This window comes from Anomaloglossus baeobatrachus (assembly GCF_048569485.1).
Source record: "Anomaloglossus baeobatrachus isolate aAnoBae1 chromosome 5 unlocalized genomic scaffold, aAnoBae1.hap1 SUPER_5_unloc_4, whole genome shotgun sequence".
In the NCBI taxonomy this organism is placed as follows: domain Eukaryota; kingdom Metazoa; phylum Chordata; class Amphibia; order Anura; family Aromobatidae; genus Anomaloglossus; species Anomaloglossus baeobatrachus.
This window is the reverse complement of record NW_027441808.1, coordinates 1,179,949-1,193,096: the sequence shown is the minus strand read 5'-3', so window position 1 is coordinate 1,193,096 and position 13,148 is coordinate 1,179,949. Positions and strand designations below refer to the sequence as shown.

The window sequence follows — 13,148 nt, the reverse complement described above, 5'->3', positions numbered from 1 at the left end:
CAGACGATCCAGGATAGTTCGGAGGTCAAGGCCGGTGTTTCCTTCTGTGTGTCCTTTCTAGTGGTCTTCCCTCCACCCCAGCTTCTGGGCCGTGGAACGGGTCACAGGTGGTTGCTGCACTCCTCGTGAACCCTGGGATTACCCTTCTTCCTAAGAACCCGGGTCGAGCCTCCAGCTCCGGACTACGGACCCCTTTCTATTCTGTCTTTTTTTCCTGACTTCTCTTCCTGACGTCTTCTCGACCCCCTTACTGGGTGCTGACCTGGCACTAACTGAATTCTGTGTGAGGTAGCTCCTTACTTTCCCTGAAGGTGCCCCGCCTCCTGGGTTGCTGAACTAGTGGGCAGGAGGTCCCATCCCTCGTGATGGCCACCCCCGACACCTACTAGGGTGCCCAGTGCCAGTGAAAGAGCTCCCGTGTTATGAGTTGGATGTGTTATGGTGGTTTACCGGTGATGACTAGAGTTGAGCGCGGTTCGTGGTTCGTGGTTCTCCAGTTCGCGGCTCGAGTGATTTTTGGGCTGTTCGAGATCGAACTAGAACTCGAGCTTTTTGCTAAAAGCTCGATAGTTCTAGATACGTTCGAGAACGGTTCTAGCAGCAAAAAGCAGGGCTTTTTACAGCTACAGTGAGCAGGAGCCATCGCTGGCAGCCTGCCACAAGCTGGTAACCAAGATAAACATCGGGTATCCAAGCAAAGCGCTTTGGTTAGTAACCCGATGTTTATCTTAGTTACGTGCAGGAAGCCCACACTTTCCCGCTCAGCTCGCTCCACCCCCTCCTGCCCGCGGCATGTACACATACATACACATACACAAACACACACACACACACACATCCACCCCCCCCCCCGCCCGCCCGCCCGCCCGCTCGCTCGCTCGCTCGCTCGCTCGGCTTACCTGCGGTGATGAAGTCCCGCCATCCCGACCTCAGCGCTGTCACTGTCCTCCATGGCCGCCGCTTGTCACATCACCTCTCGCTTCCGACCCGAGACTGACACTGGCGGTGACGTCACGGACCTCTCGCGATACTTGATGTGAAGGCGCCGGTCATTGACCTCAGTGACAGGGGCTGTCAGTGTGCTGGAGATCAGCGCAGGTAATGTACCTCACTGACAGCAGCACTTCTCATGCCCTGCAGTGACCTGGGCTGACCCATTGATGTTAGCTCAGGTCACTGCACTGCTCTCCCAGCCAATGGGGAACATCCTGCTCTTCATTGACTGGGACAGTGTGCATCGTCATGGCAACCCCTTGGATTACACCAGACCTGGATTTGTTTTTCAATCTAATAAATTGGTTAAAGAGGGAATGTTTTGGGGAGTGTTTTTTCAAATAAAAATGTGTTTGTCGTGTATTTTTTTTTATTACTGACTGGGTTGGTGATGTCGGGTATCTGATAGACGCCTGACCTCACCAACCCCAGGGCTTGATGCCAGGTGACATTACACATCTGGTATTAACCCCAAATATTACCCCGTTTGCCACCGCACCAGGGCGCGGGATGAGCTGGGGCGAAGCACCAGGATTGGCGCATCTAATGGATGCGCCACTTCTGGGGCGGCTGCGGCCTGCTATTTTTAGGCTGGGGAGATTCCAATAACCATGGACCTCCCTAGTCTGAGAATATCAGGCCCCAGCTGTCTGCTTTACCTTGGCTGGTGATCCAATTTTGGGGGACCCCTACGTGGTTTTTTTTTTTAATTATTTATTTAATTTAAAATAACAGCGTGGGGTGCCCTCAGTTTTGGATTACCAGCCAAGGTGAGGTTGCCAGCTGTGGTCTGCAGGCTGCAGCCGTCTGCTTTACCCTAGCTGGCTACAAAACTAGGGGGAACCCTATGTCATTTTTTTTTTCATTTTTTTGGCTAAATACAAAGCTAAGCACCCCTTAGTGCCACATGAAAGGTACCAAAGGGTGTTCCACTTTTTCTCCATTTTTTTCTCCACTTTCTCTCCACTTTTTCTCCACTTTTTCTCCATTTTTTTCTCCACTTATTCTCCACTTTTTCTCCTCTTATTCTCCACTTTTTCTCCACTTTTTCTCCACTTTTTCTCCTCTTATTCTCCACTTTTTCTCCACTTTTTCTCCACTTTTTCTCCATTTTTTTCTCCACTTTCTCCACTTTTTCTCCACTTTTTTCTCCACTTTTTCTCCTCTTATGCTCCACTTTTTCTCCTCTTAATCTCCACTTTTTCTCCACTTTTTCTCCACTTTTTTCTCCACTTTTTCTCCTCTTATGCTCCACTTTTTCTCCACTTTTTCTCCACTTTTTCTCCTCTTAATCTCCACTTTTTCTCCTCTTATGCTCCACTTTTTCTCCACTTTTTCTCCACGTTTTCTCCACTTTTTTCTCCACTTTTTCTCCTCTTATGCTCCACTTTTTCTCCACTTTTTCTCCACTTTTTCTCCACTTTTTCTCCACTTTTTCTCCACGTTTTCTCCACGTTTTCTCCACTTTTTTCTCCACTTTTTCTCCTCTTATGCTCCACTTTTTCTCCACTTTTTCTCCACTTTTTCTCCTCTTAATCTCCACTTTTTCTCCACTTTTTCTCCATTTTTTCTCCACTTTTACTCCACTTTTTCTCCACTTTTTTCTCCACTTTTTCTCCACTTTTTCTCCTCTTATGCTCCACTTTTTCTCCACTTTTTCTCCACTTTTTCTCCACGTTTTCTCCACTTTTTTCTCCACTTTTTCTCCTCTTATGCTCCACTTTTTCTCCACTTTTTCTCCACTTTTTCTCCTCTTAATCTCCACTTTTTCTCCACTTTTTCTCCACTTTTTCTCCACTTTTTTCTCCACTTTTTCTCCACTTTTTCTCCTCTTATGCTCCACTTTTTCTCCACTTTTTCTCCACTTTTTCTCCACTTTTTCTCCTCTTATGCTCCACTTTTTCTCCACTTTTTCTCCACTTTTTCTCCTCTTATGCTCCACTTTTTCTCCACTTTTTCTCCACTTTTTTCTCCACTTTTTCTCCTCTTATGCTCCACTTTTTCTCCACTTTTTCTCCACTTTTTCTCCTCTTATGCTCCACTTTTTCTCCACTTTTTCTCCACTTTTTCTCCATTTTTTTCTCCACTTATTCTCCACTTTTTCTCCTCTTATTCTCCACTTTTTCTCCACTTTTTCTCCACTTTTTCTCCTCTTATTCTCCACTTTTTCTCCACTTTTTCTCCACTTTATCTCCATTTTTTTCTCCACTTTCTCCACTTTTTCTCCACTTTTTTCTCCACTTTTTCTCCTCTTATGCTCCACTTTTTCTCCTCTTAATCTCCACTTTTTCTCCACTTTTTCTCCACTTTTTCTCCACTTTTTTCTCCACTTTTTCTCCTCTTATGCTCCACTTTTTCTCCACTTTTTCTCCACTTTTTCTCCACTTTTTCTCCTCTTAATCTCCACTTTTTCTCCTCTTATGCTCCACTTTTTCTCCACTTTTTCTCCACTTTTTCTCCTCTTATGCTCCACTTTTTCTCCACTTTTTCTCCTCTTAATCTCCACTTTTTCTCCTCTTATGCTCCACTTTTTCTCCACTTTTTCTCCACTTTTTCTCCTCTTATGCTCCACTTTTTCTCCACTTTTTCTCCACTTTTTCTCCTCTTATGCTCCACTTTTTCTCCACTTTTTCTCCACTTTTTTCTCCACTTTTTCTCCTCTTATGCTCCACTTTTTCTCCACTTTTTCTCCACTTATGCTCCACTTTTTCTCCACTTTTTCTCCACTTTTTTCTCCACTTTTTCTCCTCTTAATCTCCACTTTTTCTCCACTTTTTCTCCACTTTTTCTCCACTTTTTCTCCACTTTTTCTCCACTTTTTTCTCCACTTTTTCTCCACTTTTTCTCCTCTTATGTTCCACTTATTCTCCACTTTTTCTCCACTTTTTCTCTACTTTTTCTCCTCTTAATCTCCACTTTTTCTCCACTTTTTCTCCACTTTTTCTCCACTTTTTCTCCACTTTTTTCTCCACTTTTTCTCCACTTTTTCTCCTCTTATGCTCCACTTTTTCTCCACTTTTTCTCCACTTTTTCTCCACTTTTTCTCCACTTTTTCTCCTCTTAATCTCCACTTTTTCTCCTCTTATGCTCCACTTTTTCTCCACGTTTTCTCCACTTTTTTCTCCACTTTTTCTCCTCTTATGCTCCACTTTTTCTCCACTTTTTCTCCACTTTTTCTCCACTTTTTCTCCACTTTTTCCTCCACGTTTTCTCCACGTTTTCTCCACTTTTTTCTCCACTTTTTCTCCTCTTATGCTCCACTTTTTCTCCACTTTTTCTCCACTTTTTCTCCTCTTAATCTCCACTTTTTCTCCACTTTTTCTCCATTTTTTCTCCACTTTTACTCCACTTTTTCTCCACTTTTTTCTCCACTTTTTCTCCACTTTTTCTCCTCTTATGCTCCACTTTTTCTCCACTTTTTCTCCACTTTTTCTCCACGTTTTCTCCACGTTTTCTCCACTTTTTTCTCCACTTTTTCTCCTCTTATGCTCCACTTTTTCTCCACTTTTTCTCCACTTTTTCTCCTCTTAATCTCCACTTTTTCTCCACTTTTTCTCCACTTTTTCTCCACTTTTTCTCCACTTTTTCTCCACTTTTTTCTCCACTTTTTCTCCACTTTTTCTCCTCTTATGCTCCACTTTTTCTCCACTTTTTCTCCACTTTTTCTCCACTTTTTCTCCTCTTATGCTCCACTTTTTCTCCACTTTTTCTCCACTTTTTCTCCTCTTATGCTCCACTTTTTCTCCACTTTTTCTCCACTTTTTTCTCCACTTTTTCTCCTCTTATGCTCCACTTTTTCTCCACTTTTTCTCCACTTTTTCTCCACTTTTTCTCCTCTTATGCTCCACTTTTTCTCCACTTTTTCTCCACTTTTTCTCCATTTTTTTCTCCACTTATTCTCCACTTTTTCTCCTCTTATTCTCCACTTTTTCTCCACTTTTTCTCCACTTTTTCTCCTCTTATTCTCCACTTTTTCTCCACTTTTTCTCCACTTTTTCTCCATTTTTTTCTCCACTTTCTCCACTTTTTCTCCACTTTTTTCTCCACTTTTTCTCCTCTTATGCTCCACTTTTTCTCCTCTTAATCTCCACTTTTTCTCCACTTTTTCTCCACTTTTTTCTCCACTTTTTCTCCTCTTATGCTCCACTTTTTCTCCACTTTTTCTCCACTTTTTCTCCTCTTAATCTCCACTTTTTCTCCTCTTATGCTCCACTTTTTCTCCACTTTTTCTCCACGTTTTCTCCACTTTTTTCTCCACTTTTTCTCCTCTTATGCTCCACTTTTTCTCCACTTTTTCTCCACTTTTTCTCCACTTTTTCTCCACTTTTTCTCCACGTTTTCTCCACGTTTTCTCCACTTTTTTCTCCACTTTTTCTCCTCTTATGCTCCACTTTTTCTCCACTTTTTCTCCACTTTTTCTCCTCTTAATCTCCACTTTTTCTCCACTTTTTCTCCATTTTTTCTCCACTTTTACTCCACTTTTTCTCCACTTTTTTCTCCACTTTTTCTCCACTTTTTCTCCTCTTATGCTCCACTTTTTCTCCACTTTTTCTCCACTTTTTCTCCACGTTTTCTCCACTTTTTTCTCCACTTTTTCTCCTCTTATGCTCCACTTTTTCTCCACTTTTTCTCCACTTTTTCTCCTCTTAATCTCCACTTTTTCTCCACTTTTTCTCCACTTTTTCTCCACTTTTTCTCCACTTTTTTCTCCACTTTTTCTCCACTTTTTCTCCTCTTATGCTCCACTTTTTCTCCACTTTTTCTCCACTTTTTCTCCACTTTTTCTCCTCTTATGCTCCACTTTTTCTCCACTTTTTCTCCACTTTTTCTCCTCTTATGCTCCACTTTTTCTCCACTTTTTCTCCACTTTTTTCTCCACTTTTTCTCCTCTTATGCTCCACTTTTTCTCCACTTTTTCTCCACTTTTTCTCCTCTTATGCTCCACTTTTTCTCCACTTTTTCTCCACTTTTTCTCCATTTTTTTCTCCACTTATTCTCCACTTTTTCTCCTCTTATTCTCCACTTTTTCTCCACTTTTTCTCCACTTTTTCTCCTCTTATTCTCCACTTTTTCTCCACTTTTTCTCCACTTTATCTCCATTTTTTTCTCCACTTTCTCCACTTTTTCTCCACTTTTTTCTCCACTTTTTCTCCTCTTATGCTCCACTTTTTCTCCTCTTAATCTCCACTTTTTCTCCACTTTTTCTCCACTTTTTCTCCACTTTTTTCTCCACTTTTTCTCCTCTTATGCTCCACTTTTTCTCCACTTTTTCTCCACTTTTTCTCCACTTTTTCTCCTCTTAATCTCCACTTTTTCTCCTCTTATGCTCCACTTTTTCTCCACTTTTTCTCCACTTTTTCTCCTCTTATGCTCCACTTTTTCTCCACTTTTTCTCCTCTTAATCTCCACTTTTTCTCCTCTTATGCTCCACTTTTTCTCCACTTTTTCTCCACTTTTTCTCCTCTTATGCTCCACTTTTTCTCCACTTTTTCTCCACTTTTTCTCCTCTTATGCTCCACTTTTTCTCCACTTTTTCTCCACTTTTTTCTCCACTTTTTCTCCTCTTATGCTCCACTTTTTCTCCACTTTTTCTCCACTTATGCTCCACTTTTTCTCCACTTTTTCTCCACTTTTTTCTCCACTTTTTCTCCTCTTAATCTCCACTTTTTCTCCACTTTTTCTCCACTTTTTCTCCACTTTTTCTCCACTTTTTCTCCACTTTTTTCTCCACTTTTTCTCCACTTTTTCTCCTCTTATGTTCCACTTATTCTCCACTTTTTCTCCACTTTTTCTCTACTTTTTCTATGGTCGGTCTACCCATTAGCTCTGCCATGCATAGTGTAGCTCTACACCTACTGCACATGTTACTTTATGATTGACATCTCTTTCGTACCAGAGCTGTCTAAGTCTACTCTGACCCCATATTTGTCATTACTATATTGTCCTTGTACTGTATTATGACATTTGTATCATGTGTTTCATTTCTTGCTGTGTTGCAATTTTTTTGCTGCATCCCAATTGTACCTCTACATTGTTCGAGTTTATGTTATTGTTCTCTCACTCTTATGTGATACTGATTATTGTCATTTTTCATGATTACATGCAGATAAGTCCAATCTGACGAAGGCTCAGGCCGAAACGTCATTTGTAACTTGTTTTGGACAAAAACATATATGCTTATGAAAAAAAAAATTTCTTAATACGGACCAATAAAGAGTGATTTTGCATTACTATCCGTTGTGACTTACTGACTTAGTCTGGGAGATATAGAGTGCCGAGGTTACTCACTAATTTTATCTATTATTACCTCTGAGCACCTATATACCAGTGAGCAGAGCTTCCTCTACAGTAGTTCTCCTGATTAGGCATGCCCTTACCTCATGAGCAGGGCATTGCAGCTTTGGTAGCAACCATTACGACATGGACTCTGCTGCTGTGGACCCGGGGAGAGTGAGTGCAGATTCATTGCACCCACACTCCTCACATGAAGGGTCCGCACTCCTAGAAAATGGGGGATACGTTCCCTGAGTGTCTCCCCCCCCATATTCTAGACGGTCCAGAGTCGTCGTGGGACCCCTTTATTTTTTTTCTTACAATAAATTGGTGAAAGAGGAAATGTTTTGGGGACTGTTTTTTCAAATAAATTTCTTTTGTCGATTTTTTGTTTTTGTTAGTACTGACAGTTTATGATGTTGGGTATCTAATAGACGCCATGACATCACAAACTGCTGGGCTTGATCTCAGGTGACTTTACAGCTAGTATCAACCCGATTTATTACCCCGTTTGCCACTGCACCAGGGCACGGGATGAGCTGGGGTGAAGCGCCAGGATTGGCGCATCTAGTGGATGCGCCACGTCTGGGGTGCCTGCGGCCTGCTATTTTTAGGCTGTGAAGGCCCAATAACTATGGACCTTCCCACCCTGAGAATACCAGACCACAGCTGTCCGCTTTACCTTGGCTGGTGATCCAATTTGGGGGGTCCCCTACTTTTATTGTGTAATTATTAATATTTATAAAATAATTATAAAAAAGAGCCTGAGGGGACCTCCACATTGGATCCCCAACCACGGTAAAGCTGCCAGCTGTGGTTTTCAGGCTACAGCCGTCTGCTTTACCCTAGCTGGCTATCAAAAATGGGGGGACCCAACGTAATTTTTTTTTTTTAACTATTTTTTAAATAGAAAAAATTAATGGGCTTCCCTGTATTTTGATTGCCAACCAAGGTAACGGCAGGCAGATGGGGGTGGCAACCCATAGCTGTCTGCTTTATCTGCGCTGAGAATCAAAAATACCGCGGAGCGCTACGTCATTTTTTTAAAGATTTATTTTTACAGCACTGTGATGTCCAGCAATCAAAATACAGGGAAGCCCATTTTATTTTTAGTTATTTAAATAAATAATTAAAAAAAATATATGTTAGCTCCCACTGCATTTTTTGTATTGCTAGCTAAGGGTAATCCAAGCAGCTACTGGCTGCTAACCCCCACTGCTTGGTGTTACCTTCACTGGCAATGGAAAATCCAGGGAAGCATTTTTTTTTTTTTTTGCCAAAAAGCTACAAAAAAAGGACGTGAGCTTCGCCATATTTTTGTATGCTAGCCAGGTATAGCAGGCAGGTGCTGGAAGAGTTGGATACAGCGCCAGAAGATGGCGCTTCTATGAAAATGCCATTTTCTGAGGCGGCTGCAGACTGCAAATCGCAGCAGTGGGGCCCAGAAAGCTCAGGCCAACCTGTGCTGCGGATTCCAATCCCCAGCTGCCTAGTTGTACCTGGCTGGACACAAAAATGGGGCAAAGCCTACGTCATTTGTTTTCTAATTATTTCATGAAATTCATGAAATAATAAAAAAAGGGCTTCCCTTTATTTTTGGTTCCCAGCCGGGTACAAATAGGCAACTGGGGGTTGGGGGCAGCCGTACCTGCCTGCTGTACCTGGCTAGCATACAAAAATATGGCGAAGCCACATAATTTTTTCAGGGGGCAAAAAACTTCTGCATACAGTCCTGGATGGAGTATGCTGAGCCTTGTAGTTCTGCAGCTGCTGTCTGTCTGTATGGAGAAGAGCAGACAGCAGCTGCAGAACTACAAGGCTCAGCATACTCCATCCAGGACTGCATGCAGAAGTTTTTTGCCCACCAAAAAAATGACGTGGGCTTCGCCATATTTTTGTATGCTAGCCAGGTACAGCTGGCAGCCACGGGCTGCCTCCAACCCCCAGTTGCCTATTTGTACCCGGCTGGGAACCAAAAATATAGGGAAGCCCGTTTTTTTTAATTATTTCACTTATTTCATGAAATAATTAAAAAACAAATGACGTGGGCTTCGCCCTATTTTTGTGTCCAGCCGGGTACAACTAGGCAGCTGGGGATTGGAATCCGCAGCACAGGTTAGCCCGAGGTTTGTGGGCGCCTCTGCTGCGGATTTCAGTCCGCAGCCGTCCCAGAAAATGGCGCTCTCATAGAAGCGCCATCATCTGGCGCTGTATCCAACTCTTCCAACAGCCCTGGAGCCGGGTGGCTTGTTGGGTAATCATGAGTTAATACTGGCTTTGTTTTACCAGCCAGTATTAAGCCAGAGATTCTTAATGTCAGGCACGTTTGACCCGGCCATTAAGAATCTCCAATAAAGGGTTAAAAAAAGACACCACACAGAGAAAAAATACTTTAATAGAAATAAATACACAGACACATTAGAGACTCCATCTTTATTACCCCTGTCAGCCCTCCAAGATCCTGCTCTTCTGTCTTCTTTCTTTCTAGTGTAGTAGTAGTGACGATTGTAGTGAGGGGCATCACTTGGGGCTGGGGAACCTCCATCCTAACTACAATGCTCACTACAATCGGGAAGCAGCGTGCAGCCTTCACTCCGTGAGTGATCACTGCTGGCTGCTAGCGGTAACAGCGGTAACGCTGACAGACGCGTTACCATAGCAACGGTGCTCCCGGAGCCGCGGTTAGCGGTGACGTCACCGCTAACTGCGTTGCTATGGCAACGGTGATCTCCGTTAATGACCGGCTGTGTCAGCCGGTCCCTAACGGAACGGGGAGTCGACCGTGTGCTAGAGCATGTCGCCGGTACACGGCGATACACATATGTGCACCGTGTACCGGAGAGATGCACTCGCAGGTCCTACATGACGTGTCATAGTCATGTGACCAGTCTGTAGCCAATGAGATAATAGCCACGTGACTGGTCACATGGCTATTTTGACGTCACGATAGGTCCTGCTTCTCTGCTGGCAGTGCAGGTCACCGGGAGGATTCAGCGATCATCGGATGGAATAGCGGCAGGAGACAGAGTGCAGAAGGGATCGCGAGGACCGGTAAGTGTTATGGCAATGTTTATTAACTGTTTGTGTACATTTATAATGCATTTTTATGTGTTTGTGATTGCCTCCCATTATAGCCTATTGGTTCTAGTTCGGTTCGTCGAACGTTCGACGAACCGAACTCGAACGGGACCCCCGTTCGGCGAACCGGCCTCGAGCCGAACCGGGACCGGTTCGCTCATCTCTAGTGATGACCTCCTCAGTATCCAAGATGAATACTGCACCCCAGATGAGGTGCAGTACCCTGTAGCACCTGAAGCTGCAGGGTCACTACAGGTACAGTGAACTCTGTGTTGCAAGCAGCTCATATTGATGCTTTGCAAAAAACTAACACTCCATTTGGTATATCGCGATATACCAAACAACCCTGACCATTTTCAAGGTATTTTGATTATAGCAACAAACTTTGCACTTTGCTAGCACTTTATCTCTATAGGCTATTCTCTTTTTTATACCTTTTTCACCATACCTAATCAGTGACATTTCGGAAGATAGAGCACTTTTGCACTTTTGTATGTATATATATATATATATATATATATATATATATATATGTATTCCATAGGTTATTTAATTATGGTGGTCCATACAATTTGGTCTTAAACTTTATTGTGTTGTATTTTTTGGTTTTATCGCTGCTGTTTAAACATGGGTATTTGATCCTGTCCTTTTACACAGATATTTATGAGTATGTACTAGTTGTATTTTTTAACTAAGAATTGTGAAAAAAAAATTAATTATTTTAAAGAAAAAGACACCAATTCCTTTCTTGAACCCCTCATGGTTCTAAAGGTATTTTTTGATTTATATGATCTGTTACCTTACCTGGTAAGACCCTATTCTGCACTTCTATCCACAATATTTCCTACGTACACTGTGATGTTCAGGCACAGACTGGGTGAGTCGCGTGATGAACGGTGAATGAACTCAGGTGAGGTCACTGAAGTCACCTGAGGTGAAGTTACCTGCGGTCACAGGTGGTGGACCGTGGGAACCTCCATCTGTGGCCACGGCTAACCTGAGTGACATCACCACTGATCCTCAGTCTCTGCCTGAACCTCACAGCGGGTGGTCATGTGCCATGATCACGCACTGTAACTACATGTAGCAGAGCTTGAATCATTATGGGACCTCGTGTGGACTATGTCGAACCTGCACGGATGTTTTGGGGACTAATAAAGTGGTAAAAGAGGGTATCTGCTACATACACATCATGCACACACGGCTCCACTACATACACGTCATGCACACACGTTACATACACAGCTCCGCTACGTGAACATCATACACATGTGTCTCGGCTCCATATACGTTGTACACACATTTTTCAGCGACTTGTGATCAAGACCGATTAGGTCCAAACGTTTTTATTCTAAAGTTGCTCAATAAATCTTCTCCTAACCTGAACTTATCAATACAGATTTCAATTTAGCAAAGATTGAAATAAGAGTGTGAAGGGGTCACATACATATGCAACAGGGGTCACATACATATGCAACAGGGGTCACATACATACGCAACAGTGGATTACTATAACCGTCCAATGACACCGCGCCTGTCCAGTGTGTGCAGACGCCAATATAGGACTACACTGAGGAGGTGATCATGTGACCCCTGACTCCTCCCCTCCATGTGACATCATCACAGGTCCTGTAAGCACAGAGCAGCCATATATCTAGTGTGCGGCTCTGCAGGTGGAGGTAGGTGCAGGGTATTATATATCTAGTGTGCGGCTCTGCAGGTGGAGGTAGGTGCAGGGTATTATATATCTAGTGTGCGGCTCTGCAGGTGGAGGTAGGTGCAGGGTATTATATATCTAGTGTGCGGCTCTGCAGGTGGAGGTAGGTGCAGGGTATTATATATCTAGTGTGCGGCTCTGCAGGTGGAGGTAGGTGCAGGGTATTATATATCTAGTGTGCGGCTCTGCAGGTGGAGGTAGGTGCAGGGTATTATAGATCTAGTGTGCGGCTCTGCAGGAGGAGGTAGGTGCAGGGTATTATATATCTAGTGTGCGGCTCTGCAGGTGGAGGTAGGTGCAGGTTATTATATATCTAGTGTGCGGCTCTGCAGGTGGAGGTAGGTGCAGGGTATTATATATCTAGTGTGCGGCTCTGCAGGTGGAGGTAGGTGCAGGGTATTATATATCTAGTGTGCGGCTCTGCAGGTGGAGGTAGGTGCAGGGTATTATATATCTAGTGTGCGGCTCTGCAGGTGGAGGTAGGTGCAGGGTATTATATATCTAGTGTGCGGCTCTGCAGGTGGAGGTAGGTGCAGGGTATTATATATCTAGTGTGCGGCTCTGCAGGTGGAGGTAGGTGCAGGGTATTATATATCTAGTGTGCGGCTCTGCAGGTGGAGGTAGGTGCAGGGTATTATATATCTAGTGTGCGGCTCTGCAGGTGGAGGTGTGTGGAGATTCCCCATTACTGGGGCAGGCGGCATTAACCCCTTCAGCTCTGAGAATTTCTTGGAGTTTTTCGCTCGCTGATTTCTATGAATTGTGAGGATTTTGTTCCTTTTCCTCTGATAGATACAGACGCCCCAACTATGAGAGGCTGGAAGTGAGGAAACCCGTCTGCCCTCAGTCCTCGGCCCCTTTCTGCCCTCAGTCCTCGGCCCCTTTCTGCCCTCAGTCCTCGGCCCCTTTCTGCCCTCAGTCCTCGGCCCCTTTCTGCCCTCGGTCCTCGGCCCCTTTCTGCCCTCGGTCCTCGGCCCCTTTCTGCCCTCGGTCCTCGGCCCCTTTCTGCCCTCGGTCCTCGGCCCCTTTCTGCCCTCGGTCCTCGGCCCTTTTCTGCCCTCGGTCCTCGACCCCTTTCTGCCCTCGG

At 44.0% G+C, this 13,148-nt stretch overlaps 1 protein-coding gene across 1 annotated transcript in view; it reads right to left on the bottom strand.

The window, feature by feature from the left end:
- LOC142259227 (uncharacterized) overlaps window positions 1–13,148 on the bottom strand; it is a 119,255-nt gene that overhangs the window by 33,173 nt on the left and 72,934 nt on the right.